The sequence below is a fragment of the Lolium rigidum genome, chromosome 5 (genome assembly GCF_022539505.1).
Source record: "Lolium rigidum isolate FL_2022 chromosome 5, APGP_CSIRO_Lrig_0.1, whole genome shotgun sequence".
NCBI lineage: Eukaryota > Viridiplantae > Streptophyta > Magnoliopsida > Poales > Poaceae > Lolium > Lolium rigidum.
The window spans coordinates 147,563,616-147,589,996 of record NC_061512.1 but is presented as its reverse complement, the minus strand read 5'-3'; the positions used below and the strand labels follow the sequence as shown (position 1 = coordinate 147,589,996).

Genomic DNA, 26,381 nt, shown 5'->3' with positions numbered 1-26,381 from the left:
TACCCAGCTTCGGAACACCTGCACGATGACAGGGCCTACTGCTGCTTGTCTGGTATTATCCGGGCGCTTTCGCGATGTTACAATGAGTTGTGGTTGTGTCTCTAGGGCTCCCGGGATCCGGCTTATAAAGGCGCACGGATCTAGGGTTTACATGGAGAGTCCTAGCCGGATTACGAGATAGCCTAACTACGGTACAATATCTTGCCGTGCACGTCACGGATCCGCCTTCCATATACGTCGTACTTGGATCCGGGTTCCTCATGGGCCTCCATGGATCCGGGTTACTCCTAATGTCGGTACGGATCCGGCTTACCGATCCTGGACTGGACTTCTTCCTTCATGATCAACAGCAACTGGGCCGCCCGATGGGCCACATGCCTCATCACCATCTGTGGGCCACCCGGGCTTGCCGGATCTAGGCACTGTCGATGGTACACCCATGAAGTATACCCACAACAGTGAGCAACTAAACAATTGTTAAAAAATAGCAATCTTGGCGATTGTGTCTCACTATTTTAGATTACATGGCATATAATTGTCGACCATCTCATGTCACCAAGCTCATATTTGGGTCATTTCTTTCCCCATCCTTGTAAAAGTTTGGTCATCTTTTTTTAGGTTCGTTTATAATTTAGTCAAATTTTAATTATATAAAATGAAAATTTAATAATATTAACAATGGAAAAGAAATAATAATATATATATATATCAGAAATTTTACCAACGGTTTAAGTGTTCGATGTCTATTTTTGTAGATTTGGTAACAAGTTGGTAAAAAATTTGAACTTCTAAAAAAATCGCAAGACTGAGATTAACTGTTCAACTCAAACATTCGAAGTTTGGATGACCCGCAGGGCATGCAATTTTCCATGTAATCACTGACTCATGGGCCCTAATCATTAAAATTGTTTTTAATTGAGTTAATATATGGATACATAAGTGGCATCTTCTTCCGGCAGTCAGACTAAGACTGGTATATATTTCTTGCGCTCTCGGCTCTCGCTGTCTCTCCCTCTCCCTCTCACGTACAGCCAGCTAGCTTAGTACTGTCTGCCATTGCATGATGTGGGTCACATTAATAATAAATTTAGTTAATCAAACTCGAAGCTAACACCAGCAGTTCGTATGAGCTTGTGTACAGAGTGCTCTCGGGTGTAGGGAATAAATATATTTTCAACCGAGGGAGCAGTACATGCATGCTTATTATGCTTGAAAGCTGGACAAGTCTTCAGAGAGGACATCTGCGTGTGTATAGGTCATTCAGAAGCAATCATCCCGGTCGATGGAGTAAACCGTGTTTTTAGAATACAAATGCTTAATTCGTTTGCTTACAAGCTACTCATTTCGGCCACATGTTCAAGTTGATTAACTAGCTAGGAGCTTAGGCAAGAGAAATTAATCACATGCTTTGGCAGTAAGATTACAAGCAGCGTCCCCGCATAGGCGCCCGAAAGCACTATTTAGTTTTAACTAAACTAATTTGCTAAAAAATAAATTATGACTAACTTGACCGATTTTAACTACGAAGCAGGACGGATCAGGTGCAATTTTGCAACCCCACGGAGCAGATTTTTACACTCCATGGCTAGAAGGTCTCAAGTCCAAAGAGATTGCACCGGTTATCTATGCCCTCTCAAGGTCGAAAAGGATCATTGTGTCGAAAGCCATGCATGAAAATCTTTGGATATCCAAAATTTAAACCACTCTTGGATTTTTTTCTATATGGTCCAAAATTCCACACATTCATCTCGATAACAACGTGCCTGCCACCATCTCTTGGAATGACACGGCATCTCATGAGTAATCCTCCTCCTCGGCCTACAAGTTTCAATTTGAGGGATCTACCACAACCACTATATGAAGCCAATGGTTTGGGATGCCACAACTTGTTCATGTGCCGCTAGTCCATATATAGATTTGGAATGCGATGAAGACTTTGATTGAGCTATCCAAGCACCATGTGGAGAATGCGCCAAGCATCGACAGATATGGAATCCTGGGATGAGGTGTCATAGGAAGAAAGCAGTGATGTCTCTCGGCATGCTCACGGTTTGGATGGAATGAAAGAAATGGAGTGTTCTAGAACACTTCCGCCATGCTCAAAACCATTGTTGCCAAAATCAACGAGGAGATCTGTCTTTGGGTAATTGCAGGATCCAAAGGGTTTCGGCCGGTTTGTATTATTTCCTGATAGGTTTTCTTTTGAGGAGTTTCACCTTCTTGGGTGACCGTTAACATACTTAATTAATGAAAAGAGCCAAATTTTTCGCCGCTGTTTCGGAAATTAAATCTGGCATTTGTTGGTAGGTAAAGTGAATGGTTATGTGTGCAATGCACATGAGAGAATTTTATTTATGGTATTTATTATGTCACTCTTTTCATTTTGTCCTCGCTACTAGTTTGTACGTATCGGGGACATGTAAAATTTCAATTAGGAACTATGGGAAATTGCAATATTTTCCGAGAGAAGCGAATGAGGCTGCTCATGAATTAGCCAGGGCTTGTTTTATTAGTAAAGTTTTCTATAATTGGGTCGATGAATCCTCTGATTTTATTCTTGGTAAACTTATAAACGATGTAACCATTGTTTGCAATCAATAAAGAGTGAATTTCACCTTTTACCCTGTAGTTATGCATTTCTGACACTAATTGCCCCGTTGAATAAAAATTCATAAGATTACGCATTTTAGAATGTTTGGACCCTCGATTTCAGGTGCTATTCATTTTGCAAGGTGTGAGGTGATTCCCGACTTTCAAAAATATCAGTACAGGGATGAGAAATGGAACAATTGAATAAGAGAAGTCTAGACATTGTCGTAGATGATGGCCTCCGAGATTTACGCATTTTGTCGCACCACATCGATGAAACACGCCGGTCCTATCTAACAAAAACAAACAAAATGCTAAACTGGGGTAAAACTGTGTTTAAAGAATCCTAGATAGGATATTTTTGTAAAAATTGCACTAAATGGAGTAATATGACAAATGCGCAACTATAGGAGTCCTGTTGTTTTCCTCAAAAAATAGGAGCTATGGGAAATCTATTTTGAGCCGATGACGGCTGGAGCAAGATCGAGTCGGTGCGCATGTGGCTTGTGAATGCAGTTGGGTCGTCGTTGGAGTAGATTCTTAGTCGATGGAGACACCGCTGTTTCTGCATATGCCTGAAGAAAAGTCCTCATATATATACGAGTGATCAATTAGTTTGCTTACAAAGTACTCCTTTTGGCGTACAATGCAGGTTAATTAACTATCTAGGACATGAGAAAGTGAATCACATTTGGCAAGATGCAAAGCGCACTACGTACGTGGATCATGTCTCCTCAGAGAAATGGTGCAGTGATCTTCCTAGTTGCTGCATCACGAGAGCAATATAGTATACTTTTAGTTTCAGTTGAGCTGTCTCCATTTCCTAGCTAGTTAATTTATCACACAATATGTAGCCTTCTTAGGTCAGCAAATATTTTCTAAGAACCATACCTGAAAAGGAACAAAAAGCACAAGAGGTAGACTCTGCAACTTCTCGGTTGATTTCTATAACAAACCAGTAGGCCAGGAAACTAATCATGCATGTAGTCTAGCTAGATTTGACCAATGACTTCTCACCAGCTCTTCGGAATGTGCAAACAAAATGCGACATCGGTCTACATTGTGTATTTGGTGGAAGGTAAAGTGAAATAATCATGGTGCTATGTGTGAAGCAGGCGGAAAATTTTATTTATATAAAAATCCATTATGTCACTCTTTTCTTGTCTGTAATAATTGATAGCTTGCTTTTTTATAGGTGTGAAAATCCGTTTGGAGCTCAAGACAGTTGAGCAAGATCGAGTCGGCATGGAGGTTGCACTTGCAAAATGCAATAGTTGGAGTACTTCGCAAGCAGAGCCAGAGCGAGCGAGCGAAGGTGATGGTTAATTAAACCCTGTCGAAGGTAAAAGCAGAGGTGACGGCTGAGGAAGTGTACCTGATCGGGAAAACTTAAAATGGCCAAGCTAGACGTAGCTCTTTATTTGCAAACACTCAGAATCCATATTTTAAATTTTAAAAAATCAAATCGAAATTCTGGGGATAGCCAATAATGTATACTACAATGGTGTAAAATATCAATACAAACTACTACATATTCTAGGCTACACAAAAATTATAAATCTTAATAAATTTATAGTAAATAGTGAACATTCAAGACTATTAAATTTGTCATATTTTGTCAATTTCGTGTAGCCTAGAATACAAATCATGTATTTAGATTTTACACCATTGTAGCATCATGGTAATGTTGTTATTAATTGGTAGTCTTCGGTATTTTTGTCGGGCTGTGTTTGTGCTGAGTTGCGGTGTCCAACCTGATTTTATCCTGTTTGATGCGTGTCTGCTCAAGTGAGCTGTTTGTTTGCCTAGATGGATAGTTCTTAGGGATATCTATGTTGCCGTGGTTTAGCTATTTCATGGGTTCTTCATAACTGGTTTGCTTTGTGTGTGCACCTCTTGATGTTTGACGGGGTTTCTATTTTGTTGTGTCCGTGGTAGCAGCATCATCGGTGGATGGTTTCCATGTGGTTTTTGATGCGCCATTTGCACGTCGATGAGCTCCTCAAATAGCTGCTGGTGTAGCTATTTTCTCTGTCCTTGCTCTATGTTTTTTTTCTACAACTTATTTAGTTGATGACCAAATGAAAGAAAAGGCTAAGAAAAAAAGGACGCAACAGAGGGTGACAGGTCCTTCTAGCTAGTAGCTTGTATGCAATAACACCTCGCCGCTGCCGCATTTTGGAAGAAATCAGAGAAGAAGAAGAAGGTTGCCAAGCACACCGTGGCCGCTCGTTGGTCGGGAATGGTTGTCTTGCCGGCTCCGCTGGCAGATCGAAGACCCGCCAAGACGTCGTCGCCACTGTCGGCTTCACGGAGGATCGAGCAAGCACCACCATGCCGCCTCCGTAAGCGGATCGAGGAAGCGCGAAGACATCGCCGCTGGCGGGTCGAGGAAGCGCCGACATGCCTCCTCCCCTGGCAGATCGAGCAAGCGCCACCACGCAGCGCCCGCAAGCAGACCGAGGAATCACGAACTGGCCGTCGCCGATGGCGGATCGACCAAGCACCAAGTCACCGTCGCCGCTGCGGAATGACGAAGGCCTGGTCTCTAATCTTTCCTCTTACAGTACATTGTCCGTGCATGATGCTAAAGTGCTAGGTGCAAGGTTTGAATCTTCAAGTTGACATGTAAATTTTGGCGCTCATAATGTAAGGAATCAGTCAACTTATTGTTTCTGTAAAATATAACCCGTCTGATTTTTAAAACTAGGCCACCCTATTTAATTAGAAAAAATATATTAAAAATGAAAAAAACATGATTGATGCAATATCTTCTAGATATTACCATGGCTCCATAATTTGTCGCAATATGCAACACTATTGCAACACAATGGGGTTGAGGCAAAAAAAAGACGATCGCTTTTACGGCAAATACGTATTTTGTTGCAATAGGAGACAAATATTTTGCAACAATATGAATGCCTAACGCAACAAGGGGAAAATGTTGCAGTATTCTTGTATATTTCCACGAATTCTGTTTTCGTGGCGTTGCCTAGTCTCTATTGCAACTAAAATGACGAGGTCCCATAGCAACCCGTAATGGTTGCAATGGCGCCAACTTATGGCAACGACATCGTGTTTCGTTGCAATAAGAGCCCTCTATTGCAACAAAACGCCTAATTACCGCGACAAAACTCAATTGTGGAAATATGCGGAGGCCATCGCCAAAAAAGAAATATTCGTGGTAATATTGCGATCTATTGCAACGAAACATAGTTGTAGCAATAAATATTGTTGCAATAGACCGGAATTCCTGTACCTCTAAGGTTTTGTTTTAGAATTTTTTGAAACTTTGAAATACAAATTTTTAGTCCTAAAAAATAAAGAGCTACATGTAGCTCGGCCTCCAAAATGCCACACTCGAGTTGATCGTCACTGTAACAACACCAAATTTAGTTGTGTGGCTCCATGCAACGGCTCTGCTGTTATCATCTTGTTTCTGAAGTTAATGTGTGCATATGTATGGTGAACTACTGGTGGTATTATGCATTTTGAGAAATATGTTTTACTATAAATTTGATCAGCAAAATATGATATATATATATATATATATATATATATATATATATATATATATATATATATATATATGTCACAAAAATTATACCATTGGATTCGTATTCCAAAGAAGTTTCCAATAGTATAATTATTATGATATATATCTTATATGTTGTTAAATAAATTAGTAGTCAAAGTTTTTTCTCGAAATGTGCAATACCCCTATAAATGGGTATGGAGGGAGTAGATTAATGCTTCAATGGGAAAGTCTGGAACAATGGTGTGGAAGTTGCATTGTTCTGGGTTGTATAGCACTCAGTGATAAAAACACGAGGGCTAGGCGACGCTTAAGAATGCTTAGGCATTGCAGGACGGACAAACGCATCGCCTAAGACATAATCGGAACTCTAGGCAGAACAACCAAGAAATTATTTTTCCCAGTAAAAACTAATGTCATATTTCACTGACGAGCCAAGTGGAGCATATTCTAATGGTAGTTTCTAGTAATTTAGTCATTTACATTCCCGAAATTAATATGTATTCACATATAATAAATCATATACACCATTTATGCTAAAAACTATATGCCCGCCTAAACCACGCTTAGAGCGCTTAAGTGTCGCCTAGAGACTAGGCGAGCGCCACCAATCTCGCTTACGCCTAGTGTTTTTTTTTTCAAACTTTTTTCAGTATTGATGTTTTATTACCTAAAAGATTTAAGTCCTACACCCGGCCTCTGCATAATAACGATGCACATAGCCACATAAATCTCAAACTACGAAGGATTGGCAAGATGCAACAAAGATAACTACACGCCACTGGTGATGTGGGGCCAATCCTTAGATTACGATGTCATCCATGTTGGGTTTCCTTCGTCGTAACCTCTAATTATGTACACACCTCCGTAAACAGCTCGGGATGCTCCACATGCTGTAGAGACTGCCATGTACGTTGTAGAGCTTTTTCCAACCTTGATAGCACTTAATCCTTATATGCAGCTTAAGATTTGGTTATGCCTTTGTTTATGTATCTTCGGTTTGGAAACTCAAAATACTATCTAGGACCGAAGTATTTTTATGGCTAGTCTCACAAAATAAAATCTTGACAAGGGATAATCTGTATAAAAGGCAACATATTGCTGATACATTTTTGAAAAACAAGGTATATCTTACACATCTTGTCTGCTGTGTAGCGAAAATGAATATTGCAAGCATTTACTTTTTTTAGTGTGATATGATTAAGATAATATAATTATTGGCTGTACTGATCTCCATGACTATGAACCGATTGCCAAGTATTGGGTTAGCAATGGGAAGATTTATGTTAAGAATATGTTCACAACAGTTTTGATGTGGTTGACTTGGAAACTGGGTAATAAGTTAACGACTTAGGGCGCGTTTGGTAGGCTGTGAGGGCCTTTTTTGCATGGGCTGGAACGTGGAATGGATCGTTTGATTGTCCGCAGGCCGCCGTGTTGTTGCATCGCATGGTTCTTAAAACAGTGTTTTGCCTGCATCTGGAGAAACGCCCGAATCGGCAGTTTCTCCATGAACATGCCCGTTCATTTTCCTCCAGCGCTAGATCGATGCAACTTGTGAATGTGGTGTGGACTCAGTTACTCACTACTCCACATACACTCTCCTCAAATCAACGCAATCACACTTCGAATCGAAATAAGTTGTACATAAAAAAAGATGCGTGCCGATGATATAAATCAATTCTCACAATCGGTTTCGAGTTTCGTCAGTCGCAAATCGTGAATTTCGTGTATAAATTTTTAAGCGATTTTTTTTAAATTCGTCGCACACGCTCAACCGTTTATGATTTCCTTTCAGGAGTAGGTTCACCTCACCATTCCACATAACTTTAATGTTGACAGGTTTTTATTTCGGTGTACATGATAAAAGACTCACAAGTATATTGTAATCTGTATGTATGTGTGAGTAAGGTTTTGTGTACTTTTGCTCAACTTCTCGCTTCCGTTTTCATGGACGGTGACGTGGTGATGATATGTGAGAAGTGAGAGGTGATAATCCATGGCAGTGGCGGCATGGTGATGTTCGTCTTCGTGGTCGGCGACGTGGTGATGCTTATGACCGGCGTGACCGACATTGTTATGGTGGTATTCAGCTCGTGCTCGGCGACATAGTGATGCTTGTGACGGGCATGAACGGCGGTGTCATGGTGGTGTTCGTCTTCATGTTCGGTGACGTGGTGATGCCTGTGACCGGCATGACAGGCGGTGTCATGGTGGTGTTCGGTGACGTTGTCGGCGACATTGTAATGCTTCTGACGGGCGTGAACGGTGGTGTCATGATGTTGTTCATCGACGTACTGATGCCTGTGACGGGCGTGACCGGCGGTGTCATGGTGGTGATGGTTATGGTATGTGATAGGTAGTAATCCATGACGGTAACCGTGTAGGTGTAGGAAGTGGCGGTGTCATGGTGGCGACGTTCTTGTTGTGCTACACCGAAAGCTTCTGCCTATCATATTCAGCCCAGTCTTAGACACGCCGTCGTGGCCATCGTCGGTGAGAGTGGCATGGCGGTCTGCCCGCGCACCGGCGTGGTGCCAGGCTTCGTGACAGCGGCGTCAAGCTTTGTGATAGGTGAGGAGGTGAGAGGTAAGATCATCATAGGGATAAGTGGTGAGGCTAAAGCTGAGCTCGTATGAAATCAAATAGACTGAGCCATTCGTTTCTGCTGGACGCCGAGCACCACGCCATGCCCATCCAGATGCATATCGCCAACAGCAGCCGTGTTGCGCAGCTGGCCTCCATCTCCCATAGAGTGCACTGCGCCGCCGCCGCGGATATTCATGGCTCTGATACCAATTGTTGGGGCTGCAACATGCAGCCCCTCTTCTTCTACCTCTCAGCTATCTCTCACAGCTAACTCACGAACAGAAGAAAGAACACAAGAAATGTTTTTGGTGTCAGCAGTGTGACGCAGCCTGACCTTTTTTCCTTTCTCTATTTCTCTGGTGTGGCTCTAAGTAAACATGCTTACAGATGATTAAATAGACTCACACACTACACGATAGGGCGCACACACTCACCCACTACTCCACTAACTCTGAACCCACTAACTCATGCACGTACTGCACTAACAGCTCACCTGCTCTTCCTAGATTCGCTCCAGGAAAGGCATTCGCCGGCTAGCATGCATGAACATGCAGTTAGTCATCGCTGGCATGTACAGCAGCTTCTCGCCACTGCTCGGCATCTCGCCATTCTCACCGCTTCGCACGGCCTATAGGCATCTCACCCTGCACACCGGCTGAAGTAACTACATGATCCTAACCAGTACATGCAGATAGAAACAAATCAAGATTAAAATGCTAACAGAACATAAGAACCTCAACTTTATTGCTTCATTGTGAGAATGAATGAAACATGGCGGGATCCTTTTGATCTAAAACAGGATCGATGCTCCTGGAAGGATCCTGTTGGATTGTTGGATGAGGACGCAGTTTTGTGCTAGCTTGCAACACTCACACCAGGAACTAAACAGTTGGATATATAGTTAGCTGTTTGGTGCCATCTTCCGTGAGACATGGCACGGTCGCGATAAAGGCACATGCATATGCAAATTATGCATGCAATGGAACGCAAGATAGAAGTGAGTGTAGCTTTTAGGCACGATCCATTTCTGCAAAGCAAAGGAATAGAAGCATGTTTGAACAAATCTTGTTATTAGTACTAAGTTTAGAGTTTCATCATGTTTAACTCTCGTTCATGCATATAGTCGAAGCTGCAGCAGTGTGTGCGTGTAGAGTTGCGTTCAGGTACACAATGCAAAGCTAAATGTGTTGTGTGAGTTAGCTGCATGTGTCAGACTGAGGATAGTCTCGGCGGCCGAGTTGTGTAGCAGATAGAGATGGAGCAAGAAGTGAGCGCAGGCAGTTGCGGCATGCACCAAGTGAGAGCTTATCCAGTATGATCTGTAAACTTGCAAACGACTCAAAGTCTGTACGTGTGTGCGTGCGTTAGTGGAGTGATTAGTGGGTCAAACCGTTAGTGGCTTGACCAGTGCGTGTGCATGCTAGCTAGTGGGTGTGTTAGCTGCTCTATTTAATCTCATGTAATCCAGTTCATTAGCCGTGAAGAAATACAGAAAAGACACAAGAGGTGCGTGGGTGCCAAAGCGTGTGTGTTTCTTCTACCCTCTATTCATGTGTTGTATCTTGGGCAAAACTATCATTTGGTATCAGAGCCAGCTGCGAGGTTCGTGTCTTCATCGCTGTCAAGCTGCGTCACGATCGAAGGAGGAAGGTGTGCTGCCCGGTAAGTCGTGTCGCCGACAGCAAGGAGTTGATGGCCATGGCGCAGAGGTCATCGCCATGATGAGTTCGCCGTTCATGTCCGAGTTGTCGACAAGGTGCGGCATCGATGATAACATGAAGACGAGTCACCGGCGAGCTGCGTCACCGGTGGCGAACATGGAGGTGAGCCACCGGCGAGGTGCGGCACCGGCGGCGAACATGCAGCAGCGAGCGCGTCACGGCGGCGTGCTCGCGGTGAAGGCGTAGGAGGTGCGTCTCTCGGCGAGGCCGATGGCGACGGCGGCAATCGGCGTGCAAGATGGCATTGGCGGCCATCTGCGAGGTGCACCGACGACATCGACGACCACAGGCTTCAAGGGAGAAATAAGTAATAGCAAGATTTGGGAGGTGATTGTTGGAACAAATCTTGTTATTAGTACTAAGTTTAGAGTTTCATCATGTTTAACTCTCGTTCATGCATATAGTCGAAGCTGCAGCAGTGTGTGCGTGTAGAGTTGCGTTCAGGTACACAATGCAAAGCTAAATGTGTTGTGTGAGTTAGCTGCATGTGTCAGACTGAGGATAGTCTCGGCGGCCGAGTTGTGTAGCAGATAGAGATGGAGCAAGAAGTGGGCGCAGGCAGTTGCGGCATGCACCAAGTGAGAGCTTATCCAGTATGATCTGTAAACTTGCAAACGACTCAAAGTCTGTACGTGTGTGCGTGCGTTAGTGGAGTGATTAGTGGGTCAAACCGTTAGTGGCTTGACCAGTGCGTGTGCATGCTAGCTAGTGGGTGTGTTAGCTGCTCTATTTAATCTCATGTAATCCAGTTCATTAGCCGTGAAGAAATACAGAAAAGACACAAGAGGTGCGTGGGTGCCAAAGCGTGTGTGTTTATTCTACCCTCTATTCATGTGTTGTATCTTGGGCAAAACTATCATTTGGTATCAGAGCCAGCTGCGAGGTTCGTGTCTTCATCGCCGTCAAGCTGCGTCACGATCGAAGGAGGAAGGTGTGCTGCCCGGTAAGTCGTGTCGCCGACAGCAAGGAGTTGATGGCCATGGCGCAGAGGTCATCGCCATGATGAGTTCGCCGTTCATGTCCGAGTCGTCGACAAGGTGCGGCATCGATGATAACATGAAGACGAGTCACCGGCGAGCTGCGTCACCGGTGGCGAACATGGAGGTGAGCCACCGGCGAGGTGCGGCACCGGCGGCGAACATGCAGCAGCGAGCGCGTCACGGCGGCGTGCTCGCGGTGAAGGCGTAGGAGGTGCGTCTCTCGGCGAGGCCGATGGCGACGGCGGCAATCGGCGTGCAAGATGGCATTGGCGGCCATCTGCGAGGTGCACCGACGACATCGACGACCACAGGCTTCAAGGGAGAAATAAGTAATAGCAAGATTTGGGAGGTGATTGTTGGAACAAATCTTGTTATTAGTACTAAGTTTAGAGTTTCATCATGTTTAACTCTCGTTCATGCATATAGTCGAAGCTGCAGCAGTGTGTGCGTGTAGAGTTGCGTTCAGGTACACAATGCAAAGCTAAATGTGTTGTGTGAGTTAGCTGCATGTGTTAGACTGAGGAGAGTCTCGGCGGCCGAGTTGTGTAGCAGATAGAGATGGAGCAAGAAGTGGGCGCAGACAGTTGCGGCATGCACCAAGTGAGAGCTTATCCAGTATGATCTGTAAACTTGCAAACGTGCGTTAGTGGAGTGATTAGTGGGTCAAACCGTTAGTGGCTTGACCAGTGCGTGTGCATGCTAGCTAGTAGGTGTGTTAGCTGCTCTATTTAATCTCATGTAATTCAGTTCATTAGCCGTGAAGAAATACAGAAAAGACACAAGAGGTGCGTGGGTGCCAAAGCGTGTGTGTTTCTTCTACCCTCTGTTCATGTGTTGTATCTTGGGCAAAACTATCATTATTTGTTCCAACAAAGCATATCCTTTTCTGCAAGAGCTATAGCTAGTACAAATCTTGCTGGGTGCGATTGCCTGGCACTTGTTTCCAAGAGGCATGTGTGATGTCTGTTGATCATCTTCATTTGGTTTGGGGAATGATCATCTCATAACTAAGAAAGTTTTCTTTGTCACTGCCCTCCCGTCACTTGATCCGTATATGGTGGACATCCATTAAATTCATCATTAACACCACGCATGCCTTGGATTTTTATTTTTCTTCACCCTACAGTAACTCGAAACCGAATCTCACTTGGTATGCACCCTGCACAGGTGTGTTCAAGGGAGGATCCAGGATTTGAGCATAGGAGGACGAAGAAGATGTTGACCATAGTGTTGAAATATGTTCGAGTTTCACATGTTAGTAGTTGCTGTCGTCATGTTTAATATTCTGTAATTAATCATGAAAATTATGCCTAATTATCCAACACATAGAAGAGATACAATTTAAAATATATGCCTTGTTTTCGACTCTACCTCGGCCTGGAATTTTGACGGATGACTCGGTCTTTTGTTCAAAGTTTCATATTGGGATTGAAATCATTATGTACCTTGGGTTTCCATATAACCTCTGCCTCCTCGGTTAAATTTGTATTTCTAGCCGTAAAATTGGGGGATGGACCAAAGAGCTTAAAATAATTACTAATTCGTAAAAATTCTACTATTACATAATTATAACCACTACACCAATCTAATACATGTTACTATCGAATCAAACTAGCAAGTAGCAACTATTAGATTCGATAATAAAAACTAGCAAGTAGCAGCTGCAATACGTATATATACTATAATACCTTTTTGCGGTCAGTTTAGGAATTGGGCGGCACATAGACGACGCGAGAGGCATGCCTTCACAGCTTTGCTAATCGCCGACGATCAAGTCGCGTGTCCTAGCGGGGGAGACGACGGTGATGCTCGATCATGAATACATACTAGATGGACCTCGCGCGTCCTGCCGCGCCGTTCTTGCTACCATAATTTATACTCTCAAATTTCAAGACCTTCTAAATTTCATACCGTAGTTTAATTACTTCCCGATTTCAAGACCTGCGACACGCATCTAGCCGCCGCCTCCCCCTAACCTCCCGGGTCGCCCCCGCCTGGGCGATCCCGGAGGAACCGCGCCGCCGCCTCCAGTCCGCCCCTCGCCGGCCCTGCCTGGCCGCTGCCGCTGCCCTCGCCGGCGGCGGTGGCGGCACCCTTCTCGCCAAAGGCGGAGGGCGGGGGAGGGCACGTACGGCTTTGCATCTGGGCGGGGGCGCAAGGTGTCGGCGGGCTTGGGTGATCTGCAGAGGAGGGCTGCGGTGGGCAGCACGGAGGTGTGGCGGCCGGCGATGGTCTACGGTGGCGGTGGGGTTCCGGTGGCAGCGGCGGCTTGATCTAAGCCGGGTCTGCTGCTTGGGCCGTTCCCACCAACCCTGTAGCCGAGCAGGTTGCCTTCCTCGATCGCGGCACGTCGTCTCCTCCTCTGCTGCCGGCCGATGGCGTGGGGGCTGTTGGCGCAGCTGCTTTGAATAAAGGTGGTTGTTCTAGGGTTCCTCTTGCGCGAAGATGAAGATCCTCCTGAGTGTGTCCTTCTTTGATCTGGTCGGAGTGTTGAGTTCCGGAAAGCATCACCGACGAATGTAACAGTGCATATATTGCCTGGAGTTTTCCGGACGTGGTGGTATTCGGTCGTGCGCACCCATGCGTTTATTCCGACCATTTGGTTTCGGAGGGAGCGTCACGAAGCTCTGTTCTTTCTTGCCATACAGTGACTTTGGTCCTGGTGAAGTCAGAGGCGGAGAATATCATGATGGCCGGATTGGGAGGTCTAGCAATGGAGGTCAAAGTCTATGCGCTGATGAGAAACTTGCTTGGTGTTCTGGGCTTGCAGCAGCAGTATGAAAGTGGGGGCGGCAGCACAGGGTGAAGTTCAGAGTCCTTCCATTCAAGATGAAAATCTAAGGTCTGGTCTTAATTGGTTGTGCCTGGCAATGACCTTGTTGAAGGCATTGTTTTGAATGCACGGACTATCTTCAGGGTGAAAACCTAAGATCTTTGATCGGGCGACGACGGCGTTGGTGCACCGTTCCCTTCTTGGAGGCGTCGCTTTTGAAGAGTCTGGAGTTCAGGTGTTGTCATGGTGGTGGTTGTATTGTTGTTGCTAGGGCTGGAATGCTATGGCGGGACTCTCTTTTTTTTTTAGCTTCTTGTTCTCTTTTTTGGCTGTGTGCATCCGTATTGTCATTAGGACGGTGCGTTGTTGCAGAGGCTGTGTGTAATTGGTATCTTCTGATATTAATATATTCCCTTTATCGAAAAAGACCTGTGAATTTGGCTGATACAGCTACCTCTGTTATTCAGCGATCATGCCCTGTTATAAGGCATGACAAAAGATAACTAATACTTCACGACTTTGCTAAACTTATATGGAAAAGAAATTGTGACATATCAATACGTACAGAGATACCATCAAAATAAAAACTCAAGGTAATAGTAGAAACAACCAAGGATCTTGAGACAACTTCATAACTACTATACTATACTATTTGGGAACAAACATCTATTTTCTCCTAATTTTGGATTTTCTTTTGGATTAATGTTGAGTGGACACGTATGTGTTTTAAGTGTTTTGCTTCCCATTGGTTATTCTTTGTGTGTCATTTCGGTGCTCCTTAACGTTTTCTGGAAAACTTAGAGTTACGGTGGTCTTGACACATGTGTCTTTTATCTGTTTTCTTTTTTGTGATTGGATGGTTGGCTGTTTTGGGGCACATCTCCATGTACCTGTAGCTTCAAGATGGTTTGGGCTCCCATGTGGTTTCGATTTCCGATATCACCGCTTCAGTTCTGCTCTTTTGATCTTCCTACGTGGCTTCTTTAGAGAAGTCCTGTCGACCTTTGACCAGATAGGGACCAGCGCCCCGCCGACGAGACCATTGGAGGCAGTCCTCACCGCAACTTCACAGAGCGCCGGCCGTCGCCGTTTCATCCAGGCGAAAGCCAAGGAGGCGCGTCGCGTCACGGGAGATTTCCCCAAGCCTCCGCCGACGAGCGCGACGAGGACCGTTGCGAGGAGGGCGGCGCTGGGCAGCCGTCGAATCCGCCACCTTGCAGCCAGCTAGCATGCTTCGTGAGGAAGAGGCGCGTCACGGGGAGAACTCCGCCACGCCGCCGTCGACTCTACCACGCCGCCGTCAACGGGCTCGAGGACGAGGCGCGACGAGGGGAGGGTTGCACAAGGCCACCGTCGACTCCGCTTAGCCGTGAAGAGCAGCGGTCGTTCTTCGCGTGCGCCGAGGCGGGCGGCAAGATCTACGTCGCCAGCAGCCACTACAAGCTGAAGAACGCGCTCAAGACAGCGGAGGCGTCTGCCGCGGTGGCCTCCTCCCTCTAGCACCTCTCGGATCCGCGACGGGCAGGTCAAGGCGACCTCGCCTGCCAATCGCGTGGCTGGCCGCTCTACCTCACCCCGGTGACCGTCCTCCCTTATCTTTCAAATTCCCGTGCCAGATCGAGATGCGAAATCTCCCGTTACCGCCCCTTCTTTATGGGTATTGGATGATGTCCTCATTGAGTTAGGATGAACTCAGATGATGCAATATGTAGTGGGGGACTACTTTGCTTCTTCTTTTCACGGTAGTGTCTATTGTGTTGTCTTAATTTGACTTTGGTTAATAATGATTCTTGGTGTTGATCTCAGATTCTTTCTGTGCGCAGTTCGTGTTTTGGTCCGTCACCTGTGTTCGTTTCAATCGAGCGTCCACTGGTGGCTGCTCAGGTAGGCCTTCTGTTTCTTATTCTGTTCTTCCTTTCCTAGCACACTTATATTCTTATATTCACGAGAAATTGCATGCCCGGTGGTCTTCTGAGTTGTATTTTTCACCTTTAGATTGCCACTACACTGTATTCTTTCCTATGCTAAAAATTCCAACTTTTATGCAGGCCGGGAAAGAAAAGATGCATTTCATTGGTCGAGGATGTGTCATCCTAGAGCTATCAATGCAAAATTCTGGAAAGCTTGCATTGCATATATCTGGGAATACATGGACAAGACACGACAAAATATATCTGAGCTGAACTTTATTGTTGTAGAACATGAGGTATATTTACCTTTTCTTCTGCTTAAATTATTTTGCCTCTCAAATACAGCTTATGTACTGTTCATTGTATTCTTCTATCAGACAAAACCTATCAAATATATTGATCTAGAATTTTTTTTAATTTTCTGCATTACCAATGTCCCTTTACATGCTTTTCATAATTCTCTTGCAGATTTGGCTCGAGTCTGTTAGGTATAGCACTGTTTTATCTCAGCGTGGTACACTCTTCCTGTTGAGAGAAGTATTACAAATATTGGCAAGTCTGAGTAAAGATCTAATGCTCTTCAAGGTCAAGTGTAAAGACATGTCGATTCATTCATTGAAAATACTATTGATGAAATCATGTTGTAGTACAGTTTCATTTCTGTAAATGCACATGGCTTTATGTGTGATTCTGAAATTGCTATTCTCTTATTTCTTACTAGGTCTAAATTAGCAAAATAACCCTTTTTGGATGATGGAAGAGCTTTATACCACCTATCTCCCAAACTTTATACCTATCGGCACTCATATAAAAGAAACAGAGGTTTGTCTTCTCCAAACTTTGGTTCATAGTTGGCCTAACTAAGAAGTTTGATTGAGAAGTGGACCGAGCACTAAGTATGGCACATGTGATTGTCAATTTAACGTGCCAATTTTCCCGAATTATTAATGTGATGTGTTTCCCCAAAAAGAAACTTAGCAACCAGACGCAAATTATAGATAGAAATATCTGTTAATCCTCTCGATTGTACACCTTAGAACTTGAATTTTTCTTTACAGAGGAAACATCATGTTTGGGCTTCAGCTCACTGTCGTTTTAGACTAAAGATACTCAGCTCACTGTCATCACCGAGAGAGGCTAACTGAGACTGTCGGTGCTCTGTGCTGTTGAGTTCTGGGAGAGATATTGAAAATAAAGCCTTGCAGGAAGACCTAAAGAGCAGCCAGCGACACGGCAAAATCTTTTTGAGATAGGCTTCGTTATTGTTCACCAAGAGGTACCATCTACACATTCAGGCGCCTAATTTAGCTATTTTCACTTATAGACAATATGCATGTTACTCATCTTATTCTCTGTCAATGTTCACTGAATTGTCGAACAACAGTATGTAAATACCTATGTTCACTTACTGCACTTACATTTCACCTGACTTATTTTCTGTAATACTATTGCCAATGAATTCTAGCTTTCAATTTGTTGCCTGACCACTTGCTAGAAAATTAGTTTTCATTCACGGGAAATGTACACTTAGGCTTAAACTGATGTTCCACAGAAACACAAGGAAGGCTGAGTACTAGCCAATCAATTAGACCAGTTGAGAGAACAGCTAAAACAGGGCTCGATCTAGAGATTTGAATCTTTTGTGTTCTAAAACCTGAATACTTTTCTCTATTCACATATAGCGCAAAACTTCATTATCAACGATACAGCCCGCACATTTATATTTTATTATCAGCTTCTCATGTCTGCTAAATTTTCCTCTTTACTACCAAATTCAGATCTTTGACTGGTGACCAAACAGATATCACCCGTCAAAGACAAATCAAAAGCCAAGACATATTCACTTAAAAGATGCATGGTATGCCTCTGGGTATAGATAGTAATACTTATGCAAAATGTCATGACAATGCATGCATATTGATAGTGTGCATTGTTCTTATGTGGTAATGATATTGTCATAGGCAGGCACATGTCTCCATCAATGGGTATTAAAAAAAAGGATACTGCAGGGTGTGCAATCACTTTCTGTAACGAAATACACCTCCACGTGCTTCTGATATTATAAGGATCACTTTCATATAAAGTAAAAAAATTCCCATGAATACACATGTGCCTGCCCATTCATGTCTATTGTTACTCTGTTGGGATGGCGTACCGAGACTTTTGATGCAGAAAGCATTCATCAGGTTTTTTCTCAAGATAGTATAGTTGTGTTGTCCGTAGGATAGACTGTTTCCCAGTTCTCGGATATCTGAAGTTCAGGACAACATTTAGCTTACTACTCACATATGAGCCAATCACTAAAAATGTTGCAGGGATGCTAGCTTTTAAGAGTAACTCTCTTACCCTTTGGCAGATTAACATGCCAGTTCCTGAAATGGATACTATGTGCAATGGGTAAGCTAGATTATACACTACGGCCTAGCTGCGTGAGAACACAGTATCCAACTTAATTTACATATAATGATTTGTTGCAGCATTCAAGGACAACATTGTATCATACACTGACAGAGAAGAAGTACAAAGAGCGAACATGTTGAAACAACACTCAGCAGCCATTCGCTTCAGTTTAGGTAGCACTATGGTTAGATTGTATGTACTGTGTATGATTGGTTTCATCTTGCTCCACAGCCAGATATTTCTTTTTTCCTTACTTCCTGTAGTTGTAATCAATGTGCTAGGAACCATTACATTGTTTATTTATAAATTTGTTAATTGTTGCAGTATTCACTTGAATTACTTTGTTTCAGATGTTAAATTTATTGCAATAACTGTTAGAAATTATCTTCTCTTTTCTTGCTTCTCTTATTTGATCCTTGGGTCCAGGCAGACCAGGAACTGGTGCTACCTTATGTGGGCATACTGCAAGGTATGAAATTTAATGCTTAAATCTTATTTCTGTTTTAGCTTCATTCTTGGGACCCTTCTGCGCCTTTATGACTGCTATTGTTTGGAGCTTTTGCTATTTTGGTATGGTCCACTCTATGTGCGTGGGTTTCAGTAACTACACCTTTGACAAACTATTTAGATAGCACCTCAGACATGTTTTTCGATGTCTCCAAAATTCTGATCATGCCAGGCATATGATTCAATTTTGTTTCTTTAGCAGGCATTAGTGGATACTTCGCACACAGTATATGTTTTAAAATTTTATGATCATTGGGTCATTGGGTAAGCATTTCTGTTGTTAGCTTTCTGCTAAAGTTGTAATTTCTATGAACTCAATCAAATTTGCACAGGTAGTCATGAATAAAGGGCGGTTACATAGAATGTATGTAGAAATGCACCACTGGTGCAAAATAAATACACATTGCCAGAACCATCAGTAGATTCTAAAAATCAAACATAGTAGGCAATTTCTAAATGTGACCAGGTCTTGTGCCAATGCTTATTCCTATACGGTGACAATGGTCATTGGCTTATAATTACCGAAAAACTTTGCCTGTGCACTCATTGCATTTAGAACAGACAGATTGAGATTATGAACTGGTCTATAAATCATGAAACAACACTGTTAAACGAGCTAGACTTGTAAACGTGTAGTATATAGTTTAGATATTTGTGTGTGCGTGTTTATCTTGTTTCCACCGGCCATATTGATAAGGCTATGAGTGGTTAGACTAGATTCTTCTAGAGTCCTCCTTTGTAACAAACTTGATGTAAATCCTTTTGAGGTTGTTGGTTAAACCTCCTATATAAACACGCACGGTGTGCCTCGGAGAGGTAACACACCTTTACCCAAAATATCACATGGTATCAGAGCCAAGTACCTCCTAAACACATCTAGCGCAAAACCCTTCTGAGATCGATCTACTCGACGGCCTCCAACCCCACGAAACCATGGCCATGCCATCTTCCAACCAAAACCCTTCCGATCGTTCCACCTTCGGGACGGCCGTGACCGAGAGGCTCGGCAAAGGCAATTTTATCCTCTGGCAGACCCAGGTTCTGCCGGCCGTGAAGGGTGCCCGCCTCATGGGTTACCTTGATGGCTCCACCGAGGCGCCCGATGAGGAGATCAGCGTCAAGAAAGGAGATGAAGTCATCACCGAGACCAACCCGGCCTACGAGGACTGGGAGGCGCAGGACCAGAAGGTCCTCAGCTTTCTCGTGAGTTCTCTCTCACGGGAAGTTCTTCCCTACGCCGCTGGAGTAAAGACGGCGGCCGAGCTCTGGGAAATCATCCAGGGTATGTACGCGGCAAGGTCGCGTGCACACACCACCAACACCCGCATCGCCCTTGCATCTGCAGAAAAGGGCAACAAGTCCATGGGTGAGTACGTCACCATGATGAAGTCGTTGGAGAACGAGATGATCTCCGCCGGGAAGACCCTCGAAGACGAAGATATGGTCTCCTACATACTCGCCGGTCTGAAGGACGACTGCTACACCGGCCTCGTCGCTGCCATCCTAGCCAGGACCGAGCCAATCACTGTAAGCGAACTTTATTCGCAGCTGTTATCTTATGAAAGCCGTCAACAGATGCTCCGTGGTGTCTCGCAATCCTCTGCCAACGCTGCCATGCGCGGCGGGCGCGGTCGCTTTGGCGGTCGTGGAGGAGGTGGTCGCGGCTATCAAGGCCGTGGCAACCCACAAGAAGGTGGCAACAGTGGCCAAAACGGCTACAATGGCGGCAACAATGGTCGTGGCCGCGGCAACTACAACAACAATGGCCGCGGTCGCGGCAATGGCAGTGGGGGCAACGGTCGTGGAGATCGTCCTCGCTGCCAAGTCTGCTACATCCAAGGACACGTTGCCAGCGACTGCTGGTACCGCTTCGACCCCGACTTCGTCCCTAGAGAGAGGACCGCCGCCAACGTCAACAATGGTGGCCACTACAACAACAACGGCGGCTGGGTCATGGACACCGGCGCCACCGACCACATCACCAGCGAGCTAGAGAGGCTCCACGCACATGAACGCTACCATGGCAATGACCAAATCCATGCTGCCAATGGCGCAGGTATGAACATTACTCACATTGGTGAAACTATTATTCCAACTCATGATCAAAATCTCCATCTAAAAGATGTCCATCTTGTTCCCGAAGCTAGCAAAAGTCTTATATCTGCTCATCGATTCACTAATGACAATCATGCTTTCGTTGAGATTCACCCTGAATTCTTTTGTGTTAAGGACAAGGTCACGAGGACGGTTCTGCTTGATGGACCGTGCAAGGATGGTCTCTATTCTCTTCCCGAGTTATCCACCTCATCATCCACATCCAAGCAAGCTCATGGAGTCTTCAAGCCATCCCATCATAGATGGCATAGTCGTTTAGGCCACCCGGCCTCTTCCATAGTTCAACGAGTCATTAGTGAGAATAAACTCCCATGTTCTAGAGAAAATAATGAGATGGTGTGTGAGGCTTGCCTCAAGGCAAAGAGTCATCAATTTCCTTACTCTAGATCCACTAGTGTATCACATCATCCCCTAGATTTAATCTTTTCAGATGTATGGGGCCCTGCCCCCGATTCTTTTGGTCGCAAGAATTATTATGTTAGCTTCATTGATGATTTCAGCAAATTTACATGGATCTATTTGATCAAATCTCGTTCTGAAGTTTTTGCCATTTTTCACCAATTTCAATCCCTTGTTGAACGACGTTTTGGTCGGAAAATTATAACCGTCCAATCTGATTGAGGAGGTGAATATGAGAGATTGAATACCTTTTTCAAACAAATTGGCATCACTCACCATGTCTCTTGTCCTCATGCCCATCAACAGAATGGCTCAGCTGAAAGAAAGCATCGACACATTGTCGAAGTAGGGTTATCCCTCCTTGCTCAAGCATCCATGCCTCTCAAATATTGGGATGAAGCCTTCATTGCAGCGGTATATCTAATCAATCGTCTTCCCACCAAACTTCTTAAATTTTCAACTCCATTGGAGGTCCTTGAGAAAATAAAACCCGATTATCATTCCATGCGCATTTTTGGATGCGCCTGCTACCCAAACCTTCGTCCTTTCAATGCAAGAAAATTAGAATACCGCTCAGTGCAATGTGCTTTTTTAGGATATAGCAATCTCCACAAAGGATTCAAGTGTCTTGATATCAATTCTGGACGCTTATATATATCTCGTGATGTCGTTTTTGATGAAACAATCTTTCCTTTTGCCAAGTTACATTCCAATGCTGGCATGCGTCTCTCTCAAGAGATTTTGCTATTACCTTCCCAACTTCTTAATCCTGACCAGTTTGATCATGGGGGCGAAAATAGTGCTGATCCAACTGTGACTAATGCTTCAATTAATCCTGCTAATAGTGCATGTGAGTTTACAGAAAACAGGGAAGAAAACGGAGAAGAAATTGAAGCAGATTTGGTGCAAAACACCGAGCTGGAGCATGATCGCATGTGCGCTACGCGACACGGCACGGAAGCCCAGGGTCAGGAGGATCCTGCTGCGTCACACGCGGGAAACGCGTCGCCAACCGCGTCGCCGCCACGACCCAGCGATCGGCGTAACCAATCATCGCGTGCCACATCGGCTCGGGCGAGCAGGACGAATCGCGTCGTCGCCACTGGTGGACCCCGCCCACGTGAGCCAACGGCTTCGGCCAGATCCTCTGCGGCTCGCGGTGGGTCTTCCTCACGCCACACGGAGGATCCCAGATCGGATGCGCCCACCAGCGATCACGAGGAGGATTCGCGGCGCAATCCCGAGGGGAACCCTGCTGCTCCGACAGGGTCAGGCTCAGGGGCGGCGTCAGGCGCGTCAGGCCCAGGATCTTCTGCTCCAGCCTCAGGTAGCGAGCTTCCTGTGCAGCGAATGAGTACAAGACTGCAGACAGGTAAAATACAACCTCGCCAATACAAAATATGGTAAAATTCGCCAACCTTACTTCTTCAGGAGAGCCAAATAATTTAGATGAAGCTCTAGCAAATAAGAATTGGAAGAATGCTATGAATGAAGAATACCTAGCCCTCATAGAAAATAAAACTTGGCATCTAGTTCCACCACAACAAGCTGGCAAGAATATTATAGACTCCAAGTGGGTTTATAAGATCAAACATAAAGCTGATGGTAGCATAGACAGATATAAAGCCAGGCTAGTTGCTAAAGGATTTAAACAAAGATATGGCATAGACTATGAGGACACTTTTAGTCCCGTAGTCAAGGCAGCTACTATTCGTCTTGTGTTGTCTATTGCTGTATCCAGGGGTGGAATCTTCGCCAGCTAGATGTGAAGAACGCGTTTTTGCATGGTGTTCTGGAGGAAGATGTGTATATGAGGCAACCACCGGGCTATGAAGTTAAAGGGAAGTCTCAATACATCTGCAAACTTGACAAGGCCTTGTATGGCTTGAAACAAGCCCCTCGAGCATGGTTTGCAAGGCTAAGTACAAAATTACAAGCTCTTGGATTCTGTCCTTCCAAGGCAGATACATCATTATTCTTTTACTCCAAGGGGAATATTACTATATTTATGCTTATCTATGTTGATGACATAATTGTTGCTAGTTCCTGTCACAAGGCAACATCAGCTCTTCTTAAGGATCTTCAAGTGGATTTTGCTTTGAAAGATCTTGGAGACGTTCACTACTTTCTTGGCATTGAAGTTCAGAAGACAAAAGATGGATTGCTTCTAACGCAAGAGAGATATACCAATGATATTCTGAAAAGAGTAGGTATGTTACAATGCAAACCTACAAGCACGCCGATGTCCACAAGTGAAAAGCTTTCTGCTCATGAAGGAACTCCCCCAGAGGTAGAGGATTCCACAAGGTATAGAAGTATAGTTTGTGCTTTACAATACTTGACACTCACAAGACCAGATATTTCCTTTCCTGTTAATAAAGTTTGTCAATTCCTTCATGCACCAACTACATCACATTGGACTGCTGTTAAAAGAATCTTGAGATACCTCAAGGACACGTCTAGTCTTGGATTAAGATTCAGCAAGTCGCCTTCTATGCTTGTAAGTGCTTTTTCAGATGCTGACTGGGCAGGTTGTCCAGATGATAGAAGGTCAACAGGAGGCTTTGCAGTTTTTCTTGGACCGAATCTAATATCATGGAGTGCAAGAAAATAAGCCACTGTGTCAAGATCTAGCACAGAAGCAGAATATAAATCACTTGCAAATGCCACGGCTGAAGTAATGTGGATACAGACTCTTCTTTGTGAATTAAGGATACCTCATCCTCCTTCAGCACGGTTGTGGTGTGACAATATGGGTGCAACATACCTTTCAGCAAATCCAGTCTTCCATGCTAGGACTAAACATATTGAAGTGGACTACCACTTTGTTCGAGAGCGTGTAGCTCGAAAATTGTTGGACATAAAGTTTATTCCCACTGGAGATCAAGTTGCAGATGGGTTCACTAAACCGCTTTCAGTTCGTCAGCTCGAAGCCTTCAGGAACAATCTCAACTTAGACAGTTGTGATCGAGGGGGTGTGTTAAACGAGCTAGACTTGTAAACGTGTAGTATATAGTTTAGATATTTGTGTGTGCGTGTTTATCTTGTTTCCACCGGCCATATTGATAAGGCTATGAGTGGTTAGACTAGATTCTTCTAGAGTCCTCCTTTGTAACAAACTTGATGTAAATCCTTTTGAGGTTGTTGGTTAAACCTCCTATATAAACATGCACGGTGTGCCTCGGAGAGGTAACACACCTTTACCCAAAATATCACAAACACCACATTCTTTGTTCATACTTCATACTTCCCAAATTGTACAGAATATAGAAGAAAAACAAAGTGAGCCGTGCGATCAGAAAACTGATACAAACACATGGAGAGGTCACCACGGAGAATAAGAGAAACTACCTAATTGGTCAGAGAATAATTTAGACTCAGATTCAGTTTTACGGCTCACATACATATTTCTTGTAGGCATATGAACTATAGATCCTACGAAGTTCACAAAAATATTGGTTTATCCTGAAGTTGCACTCATAGTTACAACTTTTCAAAACAACAAGTTCACAAAACTGTTGCTTATTATGAGGTTACAGGTTCTATACCAAATGGTTGATTCCGATTAATATCACACTAATCTGTATAGCCTGAAGTTACACTAATCAATCTTAAGAGTACCATATACTCAGTTGATATTCAGATATTCTACATATATTTTCATTTGCTAGCTTGACTATACTGGTGCATATCTCAGCCAAGTGAATCGGAAGTATGAAACTGTGTGTGCGCTTCCAACTTCAGTCACCCTTATTCTTGGCTAGATGTAGAAACTGAAGCTGGCCTTTTGAGAAAGGCTTTATTCAGTTATATGATCTAGGGATTCAGGTACATATCAAGGGAAAGCCTGAAGCTATAACATTTAGTAGGGCTCAGGTATGGTGCAAGTGCTTACATAATTTGTAATCTTCTTTTACTACATGGACAGTATTTCGACCTTTGTTACATCTCTGTGCACCAGATGTTGGCTCTTCATCTTGAAGCTCTATGGTTGTCTGACAATATTTGTAAGCTGTATCCTCTGTAGATGGGTAGTTAGTAAGACCAAACTGTTAGCAAGTGTGATTTAAACATTCTTTATATGATCACATAAAAAATGTTATTTAAATGGGTAGTTAGTACACTTCTAAGATCCAGCTGTTAATAAGATATTTTTTGTTTTGTATTGTACATGTTTGGATTAAGATCTGGATTATTTCTCCGGCTTGAAAACTATAGAAGGTTGGTTCAAGCGTCAATGCCTACCCTTTGATCCCGCTGCCGCCCCTCGATCAGCGAGTGGCAAGCTTGAGCTCCCGACGTCTGGTCGGCTCTAGGGACCTGCAGCATCAGGGAGCTTTCCCGCCGCGAACTGCCTGCGGATCAGGCATCCCTCCTAAGGTTTTTTTGCAACTGGACAATGCATCATTATATTTGTTCTCAACCCAGTTAGCCGATTCATGTGTTGTCTAATGTCCAAGCCCATGTCAGCATGGCACCAAAGGTTCAATTTTGTACGACCTTAGAGTTGTGGTAGTTTTGCTATGGGCTATAGCACTTGAGCACTACTCCTATGAAGTTTTTGCGCAGTAATACAATATGGACTGTATGTAATTTTGTTCAATGATGTACCGCAATTTCTTTGAAGGATGGATTGTATGTAATTTTGTTCAGTGATGTACCATCATTTTTTTTTGAAGAAACTGTAGGCTAGGTACACACCAAAATTTAATCACAAGGTCGACCATTGATGTAAGTAGTCTTGAAAATATTATACCAATCACATGACAAGGACGGCGCGGCGTGCCACCGCGCCATTCCACTGCTAGTTTATAGAACGGCCATGGCAAAGCACCACTCGCGATTGTAAACTTCAAATGATTG

At 44.1% G+C, this 26,381-nt stretch overlaps 2 long non-coding RNA genes across 2 annotated transcripts; both read left to right on the top strand.

Moving 5' to 3' along the window:
- The first annotated feature begins 15,776 nt into the window (after nt 1-15,776).
- On the top strand, nt 15,777-16,387 carry LOC124658098. Its single transcript, XR_006989010.1, has 3 exons — nt 15,777-15,929; nt 16,011-16,071; nt 16,236-16,387. It is a non-coding gene; the product is annotated as an uncharacterized LOC124658098 (long non-coding RNA).
- Nucleotides 16,388-16,580: 193 nt separating this feature from the next.
- Nucleotides 16,581-18,777, top strand: LOC124658097. The gene is made up of 4 exons (XR_006989009.1): nt 16,581-16,682; nt 16,819-16,919; nt 17,156-17,373; nt 18,575-18,777. It is a non-coding gene; the product is annotated as an uncharacterized LOC124658097 (long non-coding RNA).
- The last annotated feature ends 7,604 nt before the right edge of the window (nt 18,778-26,381 follow it).